Source organism: Pristiophorus japonicus, chromosome 1 (genome assembly GCF_044704955.1).
Source record: "Pristiophorus japonicus isolate sPriJap1 chromosome 1, sPriJap1.hap1, whole genome shotgun sequence".
NCBI lineage: Eukaryota > Metazoa > Chordata > Chondrichthyes > Pristiophoridae > Pristiophorus > Pristiophorus japonicus.
The window spans coordinates 379,257,494-379,276,411 of NC_091977.1; the positions used below are offsets into that span (position 1 = coordinate 379,257,494).

An 18,918-nucleotide genomic window follows, 5' to 3' on the forward strand; every position below is an offset into this window, starting at 1 on the left:
AACCTCTATTGAAAGCTTGGACGCAATCGAATAGATTATTGAAGAAATATGGTAGAAAGAAAGACATACATCTATATAGCAGCTTATCATGTTGAAAATTCTCAAACCACTTCATACAGAATGTACTATTTTCAAAGTTCAGCAACTTATTAAGAAAGCAAACATTGGAGGTGGGAGTGATTTGGGGGCGGGGCCTGGACTGGAGCCCACAGTGGAGCCATCTGAGAGTGCAGAAAGCAGGAGCAGCTATGTTAGGAGGGCAGACATATACTGTGGCATTAGGTTAACAGAAAGTAGGGTGTACAAGAATCTGCATGGAGGACAAAGAAAGTGTAGGCGCATTCGTAGTGTGTCCATGTGCCCATGGCCACACCAGGAAGGCACGTTGTGGCAATGGCAGAAGCACAGATGGCAGCCACACCCAGGGACTCAGAATGGCTGCATCTAGAGCAAGCATACCCAGTAGCCAGCTTTAATCCTTCTATAAGAGAGTGGCACTGAAAATAGGAGAGTGGGCAAGAACAAGCGTAGCATTGAAACAAATTGGGTGGATGCGGGCAGATGGACAATGCAAGTTTCAAGACAGAGGCAGACGCAAATCCAAGTGAGAAAGGTCCCCAGGCTCAAAACTAGTTGAGCAATTTTCCAACAGAACTTGGGCATTTTATGGGTAAACTTAAAGAATTCACAAAATAGTAAGACTTTATAGGGTCGTTAATGTAAGTGGAAATGCCCGAAGCACTACTGCACCTCATGCCTGAGGCTCTATTCTTGAGCGGCCTAAGCCATACTCCATACCACATGCACATTATGCATATCTATTTGATTGGGAAATACTGGTAGCCTGCACATAGTCTATGTACAAGACTCATTGTAGGCTGAATGTTATGTAAATAAAGGGAGGACCTTGAAATGTGATCTAAAGTCCTGAACGATGCTCAATAGAGTGTTCACCCATAAAATCAGTGGTATAACAGAGGCCTGTTAACTTCATTGAGGTCCTTGTTGTTAAAGATATATTGTTATATCACTTAGCAACTGACTATTTTGGTCTGGCTGGTGATTACAGGAACTTTTTGGAGCCTTCCTGATAGCTAATTAAAACCATACTGCATCTCTTTTTTGTGACATCATGCACAGCTGACGCTGTTACTGGGTATCCCTATGGGTACACATCTTTACTTGCAGATTCTGGAGGATGAAGATCAAAGGAGGAATGCCAGTCAGGTGCATCCACACTTTAAAGTCAGCCCATTTTAAATCACCCTTATCCTGCCACTTGTGTGTACATAGGCGAGGTTCTCATATCTGGACTTATCTACAGATACCTGCCTGTGCCGACTAAATTCCTAAAGTCTTCGTAAGAACTAAGCACAGTCCTGCAACAGATTTGAAAATCAATTCCAGCACAGGGAGGAGATGGAGTGGCAATATTGATGAAAGATGGAACACACGGTGTAGAGAGGGTTGATGTAAACTAAGGGGTACAATCAGAGTCAATATGGTTGGAGCTCAAAGATAAAAAATGACCTGTCAAACTAATAGGGTTATATTAGACGTCCAAATTCTGGGAAGACAATGAAAGAGGGAATCTGCAGAAAGATTAGAGAGATAAGTAGCAATAACAACATTATTGTTTTGGGAGATTTTAATTAGTCACTTAATGATTGAAACAGATAGGGAGTATCGGGACGCCTTCCTCAAACAGTACATTAGTCGGCTTACAAGGCATTGCTAGATTTGGTAGTTGAGCTAACTGTGGGTGAACAACTTGGGAATTGTAACCAGAATATATGATTTAAGATCTAACTAGAAAGGGAAAAAGTTAGTACAAAACCAGTAACACCAAATTGGATTAGGGCAGATCATAGAAAGAGCTTGCTGAGGTAAAGTGTACAGCAACAGTGGGATATTTTTCTTTTAAAAGTGGATTACAAAAGTACAGAATAAATATATTCCATTAAGAAACCAGGAGACTATTAGTAGTCATGGATGAATAAAATGATTAGAAGCCAATTAAAATTGAAGGAAAGGGCCTATGAGGACTTAGAATAATAATGAAAAAAACTAAAGGAGAATATGAGATTATAAGAAAAGAGGCTAAAGGCAGGACATGGAAAGCTAAGCTGAGAGAAAATAAAATAATCAAAAAATATCAAAAGGAACAGCAAAATGAATAACAAGTATATCAGTGAAAAGAGAATCGTTAAAAGTTAGGTGGGATTACTGAGAGGAAAGGATTGTCAATTTGTGAATGATGGTTAGAAAGTGGCAGATGTATTTAATGTACACTTTGCATCAGCTTTTAGTAAAGAGAAGGATATTAGAAACAGAAAATAGGTGCAGGAGCAGGCCTTTCAGCCCTTCTAGCCTGCACCACCATTCAATGAGTTCATGGCTGAACATGAAACTTCAGTACCCCCTTCCTGCTTTCTCGCCATACCCCTTGATCCCCCAAGTAGTAAGGACTTCATCTAACTCCCTTTTGAATATATTTAGTGAATTGGCCTCAACTACTTTCTGTGGTAGAGAATTCCACAGGTTCACCACTCTCTGGGTGAAGAAGTTTCTCCTTATCTCGGTCCTAAATGGCTTACCCCTTATCCTTAGATTGTGACCCCTGGTTCTGGACTTCCCCAACATTAGGAACATTCTTCCTGCATCCAACCTGTCCAAACCCGTCAGAATTTTAAACGTTTCTATGAGGTCCCCTCTCACTCTTCTGAACTCCAGTGAATACAAGCCCAGTTGATCCAGTCTTTCTTGATAGGTCAGTCCTACCATCCCGGGAATCAGTCTGGTGAATCTTCGCTGCACTCCCTCAATAGCAAGAATGTCCTTCCTCAAGTTAGGAGACCAAAACTGTGCACAATACTCCAGGTGTGGCCTCACCAAGGCCCTGTACAACTGTAGCAACACCTCCCTGCCCCTGTACTCAAATCCCCTCGCGATGCCATTTGCTTTCTTAACCGCCTGCTGTACCTGCATGCCAACCTTCAATGACTGATGTACCATGACACCCAGGTCTCGTTGCACCTTCCCTTTTCCTAATCTGTCACCATTCAGATAATAGTCTGTCTCTCTGTTTTTACCACCAAAGTGGATAACCTCACATTTATCCACATTATACTTCATCTGTCACGCATTTGCCCACTCACCTAACCTATCCAAGTCACTCTGCAGCCTCATAGCATCCTCCTCGCAGCTCACACTGCCACCCAACTTAGTGTCATCCGCAAATTTGGAGATACTACATTTAATCCCCTCGTCTAAATCATTAATGTACAATGTAAACAGCTGGGGCCCCAGCACAGAATCTTGCGGTACCCCACTAGTCACTGCCTGCCATTCTGAAAAGTACCCATTTACTCCTACTCTTTGCTTCCTGTCTGACAACCAGTTCTCAATCCATGTCAGCACACTACCCCCAATCCCATGTGCTTTAACTTTGCACATTAATCTCCTGTGTGGGACCTTGTCGAAAGCCTTCTGAAAGTCCAAATATACCACATCAACTGGTTCTCCTTTGTCCACTTTACTGGAAACATCCTCAAAAAATTCCAGAAGATTTGTCAAGCATGATTTCCCTTTCACAAATCCATGCTGACCTATCATGTCACCATTTTCCAAATGCGATGTTATGACATCCTTAATAATTGATTCCATCATTTTACCCACTACTGAGGTCAGGCTGACCGGTCTATAATTCCCTGCTTTCTCTCTCCCTCCTTTTTTAAAAAGTGGGGTTACATTGGCTACCCTCCACTCGATAAGAACTGATCCAGAGTCAATGGAATGTTGGAAAATGACTGTCAATGCATCCGCTATTTCCAAGGCCACCTCCTTAAGTACTCTGGGATGCAGTCCATCAGGCCCTGGGGATTTATCGGCCTTCAATCCCATCAATTTCCCCAACACTATTTCCCGACTAATAAAGATTTCCCTCAGTTCCTCCTCCTTACTAGACCCTCTGACCCCTTTTATATCCGGAAGGTTGTTTGTGTCCTCCTTAGTGAATACTGAACCAAAGTACTTGTTCAATTGGTCTGCCATTTCTTTGTTCCCCGTTATGACTTCCCCTGATTCTGACTGCAGGGGACCTACGTTTGTCTTTACTAACCTTTTTCTCTTTACATACCTATAGAAACTTTTGCAATCCGCCTTAATGTTCCCTGCAAGCTTCTTCTCGTACTCCATTTTCCCTGCTCTAATCAAACCCTTTGTCCTCCTCTGCTGAGTTCTAAATTTCTCCCAGTCCCCAGGTTCGCTGCTATTTCTGGCCAATTTGTATGCCACTTCCTTGGCTTTAATACTATCCCTGATTTCCCTAGATAGCCACGGTTGAGCCACCTTCCTTTTTTTATTTTTACGCGAGACAGGAATGTACAATTGTTGTAATTCATCCATGCGGTCTCTAAATGTCTGCCATTGCCCATCCACAGTCAACCCCTTAAGTATCATTCGCAAATCTATCTTAGCCAATTCACGCCTCATACCTTCAAAGTTACCCTTCTTTAAGTTCTGGACCATGGTCTCTGAATTAACTGTTTCATTCTCCATCCTAATGCAGAATTCCACCATATTATGGTCACTCTTCCCCAAGGGGCCTCGCACAATGAGATTGCTAATTAATCATCTCTCATTACACAACACCCAGTCTAAGATGGCCTCCCCCCTAGTTGGTTCCTCGACATATTGGTCTAGAAAACCATCCCTTATGCGCTCCAGGAAATCCTCCTCTGCCGTATTGCTTCCAGTTTGGCTAGCCCAATCTATGTGCATATTAAAGTCACCCATTATAACTGCTGCACCTTTATTGCATGCACTCCTAATTTCCTGTTTGATGCCCTCCCCAACATTACTACTACTGTTTGGAGGTCTGTACACAACTCCCACTAACGTTTTTTGCCCTTTGGTGTTCTGCAGCTCTACCCATATAGATTCCACATCATCCAAGCTAATGTCTTTCCTAACTATTGCATTAATCTCCTCTTTAACCAGCAATGCTACCCCACCTCCTTTTCTTTTTATTCTATCCTTCCTGAATGTTGAATACCCCTGGATGTTGAGTTCCCAGCCCTGATCATCCTGGAGCCACAGCTCCGTAATCCCAATCACATCATATTTGTTAACATCTATTTGCACAGTTAATTCATCCACCTTATTGCGGATACTCCTTGCATTAAGACACAAAGCCTTCAGGCTTGTTTTTTTAACACCCTTTGTCCTTTTAGAATTTTGCTGTACAGTGGCCCTTTTTGTTCTTTGCCTTGGGTTTCTCTGCCCTCATCTCCTTTCTGTCTTTTGCTTTTGCCTCCTTTTTGTCTCCCTCTGTCTCCCTGCATTGGTTCCCATCCCCCTGCCATATTAGTTTAACTCCTCCCCAACAGCACTCGCAAACACTCCCCCTCGGACATTGGTTCCGGTCCTGCCCAGGTGCAGGCCGTCCGGTTTGTACTGGTCCCACCTCCCCCAGAACCGGTTCCAATGCCCCAGGAATTTGAATCCCTCCCTGCTGCACCACTGCTCAAGCCATGTATTCATCTGCGCTATCCTGCGATTCCTACTCTGACTAGCACGTGGCACTGGTAGAAATCCCGAGATTACTACTTTTGAGGTCCTACTTTTTAATTTAATATTGGAGAGGAGGTGAATCCTGAATTGATTGAGAGCAAGAGCAGTGATATGATGATGAATAAAAGGAATATTTTAGATAAGTTAGTTAAGTTCAAGGATTACAAAGCACCAGAGCCTGATGCGATAGATCCTAGGATCCAGAGGAAGATGAGGAAGGAAGTTATCGAGGACCTAGAAACATTGAGTGTGAATGTGTGCCAGAGGACTGGCGAGTGTACAATGCAGTATCCATTTTTTTTGTGTAATTACAGGTCAGTTAGCTTACGATCTGTGGTTGAGAACATTTTAGAATCTTTAATTAAGGATAAAATTACCACTTATTGAGATAAAGAGAAAATAGTTAGAAGTAGCCAGCATGAATTTGAAAGAGACAGTCGTGCTTGACAAATCTCAAAGTTCTTCTCAAACTACCAAATGTGATAGACGGGGAAAATGCAGCGGATGTGGTGCACATGGTCTTTGAGTAAGTCTTTCACAAGGTACCACAATGGAGATTACGAGAGAAGATTAAGGGGTGTGGTATTAAGGGGAGTTTAGAAAACTGGATTAAAAATTGGTTAGACAGGAGAAAAAGGGAGTCGGAGTTAAGGGTAGTTTATCAGAGTGGTTGGAAGTGGATAGCAGTGTCTCACAGGGTTCAGTTCTGGAGCCACTTCTATTCATTGTGTATATCAATTATGTGGATATAACCCGAGAAGGAGTGGTGTCAAAATTTGTAGTTTATATCAAAATAGGAGGTCTGGGGAGAAATTGGCCTCCTTTGCGCCTCCCGTTAACACCTCCGGGAGGCGACAACGGGGCACAAATGGGCTTGCGACTGGGCACAGTGAATTGAGTGATGCCCGCGGAATTTCCTGCCGCTTTTGCGCCCCGGTGATCATGACGTAATTCGATGAGCAGCAGTCCATTAGCACCCCAGATTAGAACTTCCCTCTCGCCCCCTGCCTGAGCACCTGATGTTATCAGTGGCAGGTAGAGAAGGTGGTATGCAGTCGGATGGCCGCTGGAGGAGCGGTATTTAAAGGCGTCAACATCCAATTTATTTTTACTCTGCAAAGAATGCTGCCTTGTCAGTTTCACAAAGGCAAACAGGCCTTTTGAGCAATTTCAGCATTTTTCACTTTAAGGATTCTTCTGCATCAGAACAATTAATCATTTTCATTTCGGTGAGATTTCAAATGCAACATTTCCATACTTATTGAGGACTGTATTTGCACTGGACCTTGCCCTCCAGTGTCAACGTCTGAGGCAGAGAGAAATATTGCAAAATGTGGTCAGAGGGAGGAGGGCCAACAGGGCTCTCAACAGGAGGCTTTACCAGCAGTCTTCCAGCAGCAGTTCTCTTACACCAATTTCACTGATGAACAGAGTCTTAAAAGACTCCACTTCATCAAGGACATGGTCACAGAGCTCTGTCATCTCCTGCAACCAGACCTCGAGCCTCGTACCAGGGTGAGGATGGCTCTCCCAGTGGCAGTCACGATCACCAACACCCTCAATTTCTACGCCAGCGAACCTTCCAGTGTGCAACAGGAGACATATCTAACATATTGTAGTTCGCCGTCCGTTGCTGCATCCGCGAGGTCACAGATGGTTTCTACAGAAGGTGAATGGACTACATCTCCTTCCGCATGAGCAGAGAGAAACAGTTGGAGCATGCATATGACTTTGCCAGGATAGTGGGCTTCCCCATGCTGCAAGGTGCCATTGACTGCACCCACGTCGCTTTGCGGGCACCGCATACAATGCTGAGGTATTCTGTAACTGCAAAACCTACCACTCATTCAATATGCAGTTGGTGTGCAACCCCACACAGCGATGCCTCACCGTCAATGCTTGTTATCCTGGCAGCAGCCACGATGCCTTCATCCTGCGCCAGACCGGTGTGCCAGCTCTGTACCAGCCACCACATCAAGCTTGCGGTTGGCTGCTGGGAGACGAGGACTATCTGCTCTCCACCTGACTCATGACTCCTCTCCGCAATCCCAACACTTGTGACCAGCACTCATATACAAGGACAACCATACTGCCACCAGGAAGCATTGAGCAGACCATTGGAGTGCTCAAGCAACAGTTCCACTGCCTTGACTGCTCGGGAGGAGCCCTCCTGCACTCCGCTGAGCGGGTGTCCCTTTTCGTCATCATCTGCTGCATGCTGCACAACTTGGCCATCAAGAGGGCACAGCCATTGCCACCAGGCATAGCTCCATCACCTCAGGAGGAGGAAGGAGGAGATGAGGAGGATGAGAAGGAGGAAGAGGAACAGGAGCACGAATAGCAATGAGGGTGGAGGCAGCCACTCAATCGGCCTTGCGGAAGGGTGGTCCGTGACTGCCTCATCAGACTTCAGTTCCAATGAATTCGAGGCCACTTCCCGGTTGCTCAGCATGTCCCCATTATTCCATCAATTTATCATTCCAAAGCTGAAATAAGACACAGCACCAAATCTGCAACTTTCCAATAATAAATATATCCAAATTCATTACCCACATATATACAACAATATTAATTAATCACGGTTGTGCAAACGCTTACTTCCCTTCTTTACAGTACCTTTTCCTAATCTGCTGCTCTTACATAGTGCCTCCCAGTGGCTGCAGCATGGCTGGTGGCTGTCGGTGCCAGAGACCACAGATGGCCTTGCAGGACACCCTCGACCAGCTCTGGGCCTGGAAGGCCCGGCTGTACACCTAACCACTTCAGAATGGGCGAGGGCAGTCTGGGCTGGCTGGATGACAGGCAGCGACAAGTGCAATGGCAGAGTGGTAATGCTGGGATCAGGAATGCTGTCATCCTGAGAGAGGACAGCAGGTTCCTGCTCCACTGACCCACTGCCACTCCCCCGGGCAGCCCCTGAGCATCCCTACCAATCTGCCTGAACAAAGATTGGTGGCCTGCTGCCACACCGTGAGATCTGTGGTGGACCCAGAGTTGATGGCAGCAGTCAGAGACTCAATGCCACCAACCATTGTCGCCATTACAGCCCAAAGACGTTGTGTCGCTTCTGCCTGTGCTGCAATGGAAGCTGCCACATCACGCATGACATGTGTCATGAGGTCTGAATCCGCACGGTCTCTCTGGGACTCCACCAGCCTCTGCAGAGTAGAAATGATGGGCTCCATGGTGTGCGCAGAGCTCGGTGCAATATTGGAAGCTCTCGGGCACCATTGCCATTGCACCGATCATCTCGGAGTGCATGCTCATGACCCTTCTTGTGTTCACCTCCCCGTCAAGGTCCACATCGGAGTCCTATGCAGCTTAACTCATGCACTAACTCGCCCTCCCAGGAGCTAGCTCTCAAGCAACCCTTTCCCCTTGGCCTTGCTGCAGCCCGATTGTCCCCGGTGCATCACCCAGTGCAGACTCCTCTACTAAACTTGCCTCTAAAGATCGCGTAATGCTATTATCTGAGGTGGTGCCTGCGGGTGAGAGATGCAATGACGAGGTGCTTTGCTCCTCCTCCTCTTCTCCTTCCTCATTCTCAGTGGGAGGTTCAGGGATAGGCTGGACATCTGCTTGCTGATTATCTGAAAGCATAAAGACACAAGACCTGCGTTAAGGTGAGGGCAGGAACAGAGCAAGGAATGCAGACATTATCAGGAGCTGGAAAGTAAGAAAGGCTTGTGGTGTGAGGGGGAAGTGGGATGAGAGAAGGAGAAGGGATGAACATACTGCTGTTGCCCCCAATGGGGTCGACGTAGCTGACGGCCACGGCGCCCACCACCGAGTGCCCAATGAGTTGCAGCAGGTCTGAAAGCTGCTGGCGCTGTGCATCACCACCGCCTCTTCTCTTCTGCTCCCTCCTATTGTGGGCCATCTTGGCCTGCAAGAGAAACGAATGTGTGTGAGTCAGAGTCCAGCTATGTGTTTGGGAGATATGCGCGCAATAGTTGAATAGCTATCATTGTAGGCAAGGCGTGAGATGTGGATGTGAGTTTGAGTAGGTGCAAATGCTTGGTGGGTGAATGGTGGGGGTGTGGTGGTTTGTGCAACGTGTACAGATCAAGGTTTAGATGCTGGTATGTATGACCTATTGAAGCATATACTCATCTTGACTACCCAAGTGAGGTCATTGAATTTTTCCCAGCACTATGTCGGACTGCATATGACCACACTACTGACCAAGACCTCCTGGGTCACTTTCCTCCACATTGCTCTGAAGACCTGGGGCAATGTCTCCTTCCAGTGGCCAGGAACATCACTGCTCTCCTTCGCTCCATTCCCACGACCAATGCCTCCAATGCCTCGTCCATGATATGACGAGTTTGCTCCTTGGGAGTGGGATCAGCCACTACGATCAGAGGATTGAGTTGGTTGCAAGCCGCCTTTACAGCCAGAAATGCTGATAATAAGGATCTGCACAATGATGGAACCTTCCCTTTAAGAGCTAGAAGGAGCCAGTGTGAATGATCATTCCGAATTGCATTGCGCTTGAAATTCATTATTGCTCTGCTGGTAGTGCCCTACTGAGGTCATTATTGATTTAGCGCCCCAGTTCTTTCCTGGAATGCTAACAGCCAACTTACTGGAAGCTGACAATCATTAGCGCCTAGCGCTAAATTTTCAAGATTTTAAAAGTTAGCGCCCCGAATGTCTAGCCCATATTCTTTAAAAGACCAAAGGTAGCTGCAAAGGATATTGATAAAATGGGAGAAAGGGTTAAATGGAATTCAATGTCAGCAGATGTGGGGTGATGAATTTTGTTTAAAAAAAATAGCAGCAGTAATTATACTCTGAATGGATCTAGCCTCGGTGCTGTGGAAAAGGAGGGATTTGTGGGCACAGGCTCACAGGACATTAAAGGCAGCATCTCAAGTAAAGAAATCTTAGAATTCTAGGTTTTATCATGAAAGTCAAGAGGTAATGATGACCTTATTTAAAACTTGAATCTACCTCAACAAGAGTACTGTGTGCAGAATTGGGCCTCACAAGATAGGAACGATGTTAAGGTTACAGAGAAAGTACAATGTAGATCCACTAGGATACTGCCTGGTATGGGGAAATATAAGTACAAAGAAAGACTTGAAAAAACTGGGTCTTTTTTTGTCAGAACAACGCAGATTATGGTGTGATCTGATAGATGTGAAATTATCAAAGGATGGAACAGGGTAGGTGGAAGCAGACTGTTTACAGTAGTTGTAGGCTCAAGACCAAGGGGCAGTAGATACAAGACTAAAGCCTCAATGTTAGCTCTGGTGGGAATCGTGCAGGTGGGTGACAAGCCCCATAATGTTGTTGACATAAGAAATAGGAGCAGGAGTAGGTCATATGGCCCCTCGAGCCTGCTCCGCCATTCAATAAGATCATGGCTGATCTGATCATGGACTCAGCTCCACTTCCCCACCCGCTCCCCATAATCCCTCATCCCCCCCATCGCTCAAGAAACTGTATTTTGGTCTTAAATTTAATTAATGTCCCAGCTTCCACAGCTCTCTGAGGCAGCGAATTCCACAAAATCACAACCCTCTGGGAGAAGAAATTTCTCTTCATCTCAGTTCTAAATGGGTGGCCCCTTATTCTAAGATCATGCCCTCTAGTTCTAGTCTCCCTCACCAGTGGAAACATCCTCTCTGCATCAACCTTGTCAAGCCCCCTCATAATCTTATATGTTTCGATAAGATCACCTCTCATTCTTCTCAATTCCAATAAATAGAGGCCAACCTACTCAACCTTTCCTCATAAGTCAACCCCCTCATCCCCGGGATCAACCGAGTGAACCTTCTCTGAACTGCCTCCAAAGCAAGTATATCCTTTTGTAAATATGGAAACCAAAACTGTACGCAGTATTCTAGGTGTGGCCTCAACAATACCCTGTATAACTGTAGCAAGACTTCCCTGCTTTTATACTTCATCCTCTTTGCAATAAAAGCCAAGATTCCATTGGCCTTCCTGATCACTTGCTGTACCTGCATACTATCCTTTTGTGTTTCATCCACAAGTACCCCCAGGTCCCGCTGTACTGCAGCACTTTGCAATCTTTCGCCATTTAAATAATAAATTGCTCTTTGATTTTTTTCTGCCAAAGTGCATGACCTCACACTTTCCAACATTATACTCCATCTGCCAAATTCTTGCCCACTCACTTAGCCTGTCTATGTCTTCCTGCAGCCTCTTTATATCCTCCTCACACATTGCCCTTCCTCCCATCTTTGTATCGTCAGCAAACTTGGCTACGTTACACTCAGACCCCTCTTCCAAGTCGTTAATATAGATTGTAAATAGTTGAGGTCCCAGCACTGATCCCTGCAGCACCCCACTCTTTACTGATTGAGACCTAGGCCATTTTAACTCCCAAGGCCTCATTACCGTTTGAAGGATGGGCTGCCCATTTGATTGCCTGCAGAATCGGGCTGCTTGCCCATGTGACTTATGCAATTTCTGTCGCATTTCCTGACTGTATTTAAAGCAAGGATGCACCTCTTAAAACGAAATTGCATTCTCTCCTTGCACTTTCGAGCGAACAACTGTGGAAAACTCTTTGCCTGCGACGGACTGCCCTCTGCTTTCCTGAACGTTCCTTGGAAGTCCCAGTGGAAGAAGTGCAGATCAGAAAGGAGGTGCTCTTCCCCAGAACCCGCTGGAGCATCCCCAAGGCCACTGTCAGGCAAGCCTGGACAGAGGTGGCTGATAGGGTCAGTGCTAGAAGCATCACCCCCAGAACCTCAATTCAATGTAAAAAGAGGTTTAATGACCTCACAGAAGAAACAAGGATGAGTACATCTCTTCATCTCTTCACCTGTCTCACCAGCATCTCACAACACTCCTCTCCCACCATCTTAAACTTTCAACTATGACCACCCTTCTATCACATACTTCAACATACAATCACAAGAATTAAAACATCTCTTTTGCTCATTCCAAACACACTCACCTCTTCCTTTCCCCTCTTCACACTGCACATTCACTATATACATAAGCCCCACACATCTCAACTAACCATCTCAACAGCCATACCCTAACCCTCGCCCTCTCTTTCTACAGGACAAGACGTCACATAATGCCAGATTAAGGAAAAGGGCAATTAGAGTAGTTTCTAACATCATCACCCTCACACAGGTAGATCAGAAAGTCCTGGACATCACTGGCCCAGGCAGAGTCATGAGCATCGGGAAAGGAGAGGCTGGTGGCATACCCAAGAAGAGCGTTTGCTTATACTTTTAGCAACTCCAACATGCATTTTCAGCACAGTCACCTGATTATGTACAGCTTCTGTCTCCCATCCTAACTCTTTCTGTTTCTTCAAAGGGCTTCTCAACGTCAAGAAGCTCCCGCAGAAGAACAGACTTTGGAGGAAGACAATCTTGCTGAGGCACTCACCCCTCTCAGGCAACAGCTCAGACACTGGCACTCTGCTATGGCGAGATAATGAGCTAGAGGGGTCTGCACATGGTGAAACACCCATCACCAGTGGGCACACCAGCTACTGGTGGCTGGAATAGCCAAGGAGAGACTTCACTGGAGGGCGATGTCCTCTCCAACTCCGCTGAGGACGACAGGGATGAGGACATCGAGGGCGCAGCCAGGGGAAGAAAACTGTTGGCTTCACATACAAAGTTTTACCACTATGGCTGAAAGTATGGAGAAGTCCGCATCCAGCTTCTGTGGTGTTATCACGCATGACATCACCACTCCGCAATCTACCATGGATAGTGTGGTTACCTATAGGAATGAGATAGCTGGGCCCTCACTGCAGGAGACCATACCAGCATGCTTTCCAGCTCTGCTGGAAGCTCAAATGGCTGCCATGCAGACTCTGGGCTCCACAATGCAGAGATTGGTGAATCGAAAGGATAGGGGCTTTGAAGGGGATGTTGATGAACCTTATGCTATATGTTCTTGTGCAGATCGGTGGAAATGATGAGGCAGTGGAAGTGGTGCAATGGGGGCACTACATGCTGACCTCTCTCAGGATGTCAGCACCCCTCCACATACATCCTCCCTCAACCAGTACCCACCATACCACTAGCAAGTCAATCGAGTTGTAGCACTAACAGGTTAAAAAAAATGGGATCCTAGGTTTTATAAAAAAGGTAATAGAGTACAAAAACAGAGAGGTAAAGCTAAATATATTCAAATCATTGGTTAGGCTGCAGTTAGAACGGTGTGGCAGTTTTTGATACATTATATTAGAAAGGACTGTCAAAGCCAGAAAGAGAGTAACCCCCCCGGCCACTATCTGAGGCTCAATCAGACTGTTCGGCAATCTTAGCATCTTATTTGATGCTGAGTTGAGCTTACAATTCCAGATCCTCTCCATCACCAAGGCCGCCTACTTCCACCTCCATAACAATACCCGTCTCCACCCCTGCTCAACTCATTTGCTGAAACCTTCATCCATGCCGTTGCTACCTCCAGACTTGATTATTTAAATGTTTTCCTGGCCGGCCTCCTACCTACCGCCTCCATAAACTTAAGCTCATCCAAAACTTTGCTACCTGTATCCTAACTCACACCAAGTTCCATCTAATGCATCCCTGTTTGAACCTGGAACCTCTTGCATTAATCTTCTTGGTCTGTAAATTCTGGTGACTGGGTATCTGCATGAAGGGAACATCTTTGGTGGCTCACTTTTCCTGATTATAACAAAGGAATAAAAAGATCACAACTGGGAATTCCATGCACCCTGTCCAAAGATTTATTTTAAGTGGCTTGGAGGTAGGAAGCAAAGGGTAATGATTGATGGATGTTTTTATGACTGGAAGGATGTTTCCGCAGGGCTCTTTACTGGGTCCCTTGCTTTTTGTGGTATAGAAACATAGAAACATAGAAAATAGGTGCAGGAGCAGGCCATTCAGCCCTTCTAGCCTGCACCGCCATTCAACGAGTTCATGGCTGAACATGAAACTTCAGTACCCACTTCCTGCTTTCACGCCATACCCCTTGATCCCCCGAGTAGTAAGGACTTCATCTAACTCCCTTTTGAATATATTTAGTGAATTGGCCTCAACTACTTCCTGTGGTAGAGAATTCCACAGGTTCACCACTCTCTGGGTGAAGAAGTTTCTCCTTATCTCGGTCCTAAATGGCTTACCCCTTATCCTTAGACTGTGACCCCTGGTTCTGGACTTCCCCAACATTGGGAACATTCTTCCTGCATCCAACCTGTCCAAACCCGTCAGAATTTTAAACGTTTCTATGAGGTCCCCTCTCACTCTTCTGAACTCCAGTGAATACAAGCCCAGTTGATTCAGTCTTTCTTGATAGGTCAGTCCCACCATCCCGGGAATCAGTCTGGTGAATCTTCGCTGCACTCCCTCAACAGCAAGTATGTCCTTCCTCAAGTTAGGAGACCAAAACTGTACACAATACTCCAGGTGTGGCCTCACCAAGGCCCTGTACAACTGTAGCAACACCTCCCTGCCCCTGTACTCAAATCCCCTCGCTATGAAGGCCAACATGCCATTTGCTTTCTTAACCGCCTGCTGTACCTGCATGCCAACCTTCAATGACTGATGTACCATGACACCCAGGTCTCGTTGCACCTTCCCTTTTCCTAATCTGTCACCATTCAGATAATAGTCTGTCTCTCTGTTTTTACCACCAAAGTGGATAACCTCACATTTATCCACATTATACTTCATCTGCCACGCATTTGCCCACTCACCTAACCTATCCAAGTCACTCTGTAGCCTCATAGCATCCTCCTCGCAGCTCACACTGCCACCCAACTTAGTGTCATCCGCAAATTTGGAGATACTACATTTAATCCCTTCGTCTAAATCATTAATGTATAATGTAAACAGCTGGGGCCCCAGCACAGAACCCTGCGGTACCCCACTAGTCACTGCCTGCCATTCCGAAAAGTACCCATTTACTCCTACTCTTTGCTTCCTGTCTGACAACCAGTTCTCAATCCACGTCAGCACACTACCCCCAATCCCATGTGCTTTAACTTTGCACATTAATCTCCTGTGTGGGACCTTGTCGAAAGCCTTCTGAAAGTCCAAATATACCACATCAACTGGTACTCCTTTGTCCACTTTATTGGAAACATCCTCAAAAAATTCCAGAAGATTTGTCAAGCATGATCTCCCTTTTACAAATCCATGCTGACTTGGACCTATCATGTCACCATTTTCCAAATGCGCTGCTATGACATCCTTAATAATTGATTCCATCATTTTACCCACTACTGAGGTCAGGCTGACCGGTCTATAATTCCCTGCTTTCTCTCTCCCTCCTTTTTTAAAAAGTGGGGTTACATTGGCTACCCTCCACTCGATAGGAACTGATCCAGAGTCAATGGAATGTTGGAAAATGACTGTCAATGCATCCGCTATTTCCAAGGCCACCTCCTTAAGTACTCTGGGATGCAGTCCATCAGGCCCTGGGGATTTATCGGCCTTCAATCCCATCAATTTCCCCAACACAATTTCCCGACTAATAAAGATTTCCCTCAGTTCCTCCTCCTTAATAGACCCTCTGACCACTTTTATATCCGGAAGGTTGTTTGTGTCCTCCTTAGTGAATACTGAACCAAAGTACTTGTTCAATTGGTCTGCCATTTCTTTGTTCCCCGTTATGACTTCCCCTGATTCTGACTGCAGGGGACCTACGTTTGTCTTTACTAACCTCTTTCTCTTTACATACCTATAGAAACTTTTGCAATCCGCCTTAATGTTCCCTGCAAGCTTCTTCTCGTACTCCATTTTCCCTACCCTAATCAAACCCTTTGTCCTCCTCTGCTGAGTTCTAAATTTCTCCCAGTCCCCAGGTTCGCTGCTATTTCTGGCCAATTTGTATGCCACTTCCTTGGCTTTAATACTATCCCTGATTTCCCTAGATAGCCACGGTTGAGCCACCTTCCCTTTTTTATTTTTACGCCAGACAGGAATGTACAATTGTTGTAATTCATCCATGCGTTCTCTAAATGTCTGCCATTGCCCATCCACAGTCAACCCCTTAAGTATCATTAGCCAATCTATCTTAGCCAATTCATGCCTCATACCTTCAAAGTTACCCTTCTTTAAGTTCTGGACCATGGTCTCTGAATTAACTGTTTCATTCTCCATCCTAATGCAGAATTCCACCATATTATGGTCACTCTTCCCCAAGGGGCCTCGCACAATGAGATTGCTAATTAATCCTCTCTCATTACACAACACCCAGTCTAAGATGGCCTCCCCCCTAGTTGGTTCCTCGACATATTGGTCTAGAAAACCATCCCTTATGCATTCCAGGAAATCCTCCTCCACCGTATTGCTTCCAGTTTGGCTAGCCCAATCTATGTGCATATTAAAGTCACCCATTATAACTGCTGCACCTTTATTGCATGCACTCCTAATTTCCTGTTTGATGCCCTCCCCAACATCACTACTACTGTTTGGAGGTCTGTACACAACTCCCACTAACGATTTTTGCCCTTTAGTGTTCTGCAGCTCTACCCATATAGATTCCACATCATCCAAGCTAATGTCTTTCCTAACTATTGCATTAATCTCCTCTTTAACCAGCAATGCTACCCCACCTCCTTTTCCTTTTATTCTATCCTTCCTGAATGTTGAATACCCCTGGATGTTGAGTTCCCAGCCCTGATCATCCTGGAGCCACGTCTCCGTAATCCCAATCACATCATATTTGTTAACATCTATTTGCACAATTAATTCATCCACCTTATTGCGGATACTCCTTGCATTAAGACACAAAGCCTTCAGGCTTGTTTTTTTAACACCCTTTGTCCTTTTAGAATTTTGCTGTATAGTGGCCCTTTTTGTTCTTTGCCTTGGGTTTCTCTGCCCTCCACTTTTCCTCATCTCCTTTCTGTCTTTTGCTTTTGCCTCCTTTTTGTCTCCCTCTGTCTCCCTGTATAGGTTCCCATCCCCCTGCAATATTAGTTTAACTCCTCCCCAACAGCACTAGCAAACACTCCCCCTAGGACATTGGTTCCGGACCTGCCCAGGTGCAGACCGTCTGGTTTGTACTGGTCCCACCTCCCCCAGAACCGGTTCCAATGCCCCAAGAATTTGAATCCCTCCCTGCTGCACCACTGCTCAAGCCATGTATTCATCTGCGCTATCCTGCGATTCCTACTCTGACTAGCACGTGGCACTGGTAGCAATCCCGAGATTACTACTTTTGAGGTCCTACTTTTTAATTTAGCTCCTAGCTCCTTAAATTCTTTTCGTAGGACCTCATCCCTTTTTTTACCTATGTCGTTGGTACCAATGTGCACCACGACAACTGGCTGTTCTCCCTCCCATTTCAGAATGTCCTGCACCCGCTCCGAGACATCCTTGACCCTTGCACCAGGGAGGCAACATACCATCCTGGAGTCTCGGTTGCGTCCGCAGAAACGCCTATCTATTCCCCTCACCATCGAATCCCCTATCACTATCGCGCTCCCACTCTTTTTCCTGCCCTCCTTTGCAGCAGAGCCACCTACGGTGCCATGAACTTGGCTGCTGCTGCCCTCCCCTGATGAGTCATCCTCCCCAACAGTACTCAAAGCAGTGTATCTGTTTTGCAGGGGGATGACCACAGGGGACTCCTGCACTATCTTTCTTGCACTGCTCTTCCTGTTGGTCTTCCATTCCCTATCTGGCTGTGGACCCTTCTCCTGCGGTAAGACCAACTCACTACACGTGATACTCACGTCATTCTCAGCATCGTGGATGCTCCAGAGTGAATCCACCTTCAGCTCCAGTTCCGCAACGCGGACCGTCAAGAGCTCGAGGCGGATACACTTCCCACACACGTAGTCGTCAGGGACACCGGAAGTGTCCCCGAGTTCCCACATGGTACAGGAGGAGCATATCACATGACCGAGCTCTCCTGCCATGTCTTAACCTTAGATACCCTTAAATTGGTAATAACAATGTTATAGTTCACTTACTGATATAAAAAATAAAAGAAAAGCTACTCACCAATCACCAGCCAATCACTTACCCCATTGGCTGTGACGTCACTTTTTGATTACTTTCTACTTCTATTTTGCTTTCTCTCCCGCTGTAGCTGCACCGGTACGCTTTTGACAGGTCGCTCCCCTCTCACCAACTGCCGCTGGCTCTCGATCTCCCGCTGGGCTTTTGACAGGTCGCTCCCCTCTCACCAACTGCCGCTGGCTCTCGATCTCCCGCTGGGCTTTTGACAGGTCGCTCCCCTCTCACCAACTGCCGCTGGCTCTCGATCTCCCGCTGGGCTTTTGACAGGTCGCTCCCCTCTCACCAACTGCCGCTGGCTCTCGATCTCCCGCTGGGCTTTTGACATATATATATGTCACCGATTTAGATTTGAATATCAGGAATATGATTAAGAAGTTTGCAGAGTACACTAAAATTGGCT

The 18,918-nt window shown here is 46.0% G+C and overlaps 1 protein-coding gene across 1 annotated transcript in view; it reads right to left on the bottom strand.

Moving 5' to 3' along the window:
- LOC139266053 (polyamine-modulated factor 1-binding protein 1-like) overlaps nt 1-18,918 on the bottom strand; it is an 887,264-nt gene that overhangs the window by 161,376 nt on the left and 706,970 nt on the right. The gene's annotated exons all lie outside the window — the stretch shown is intronic.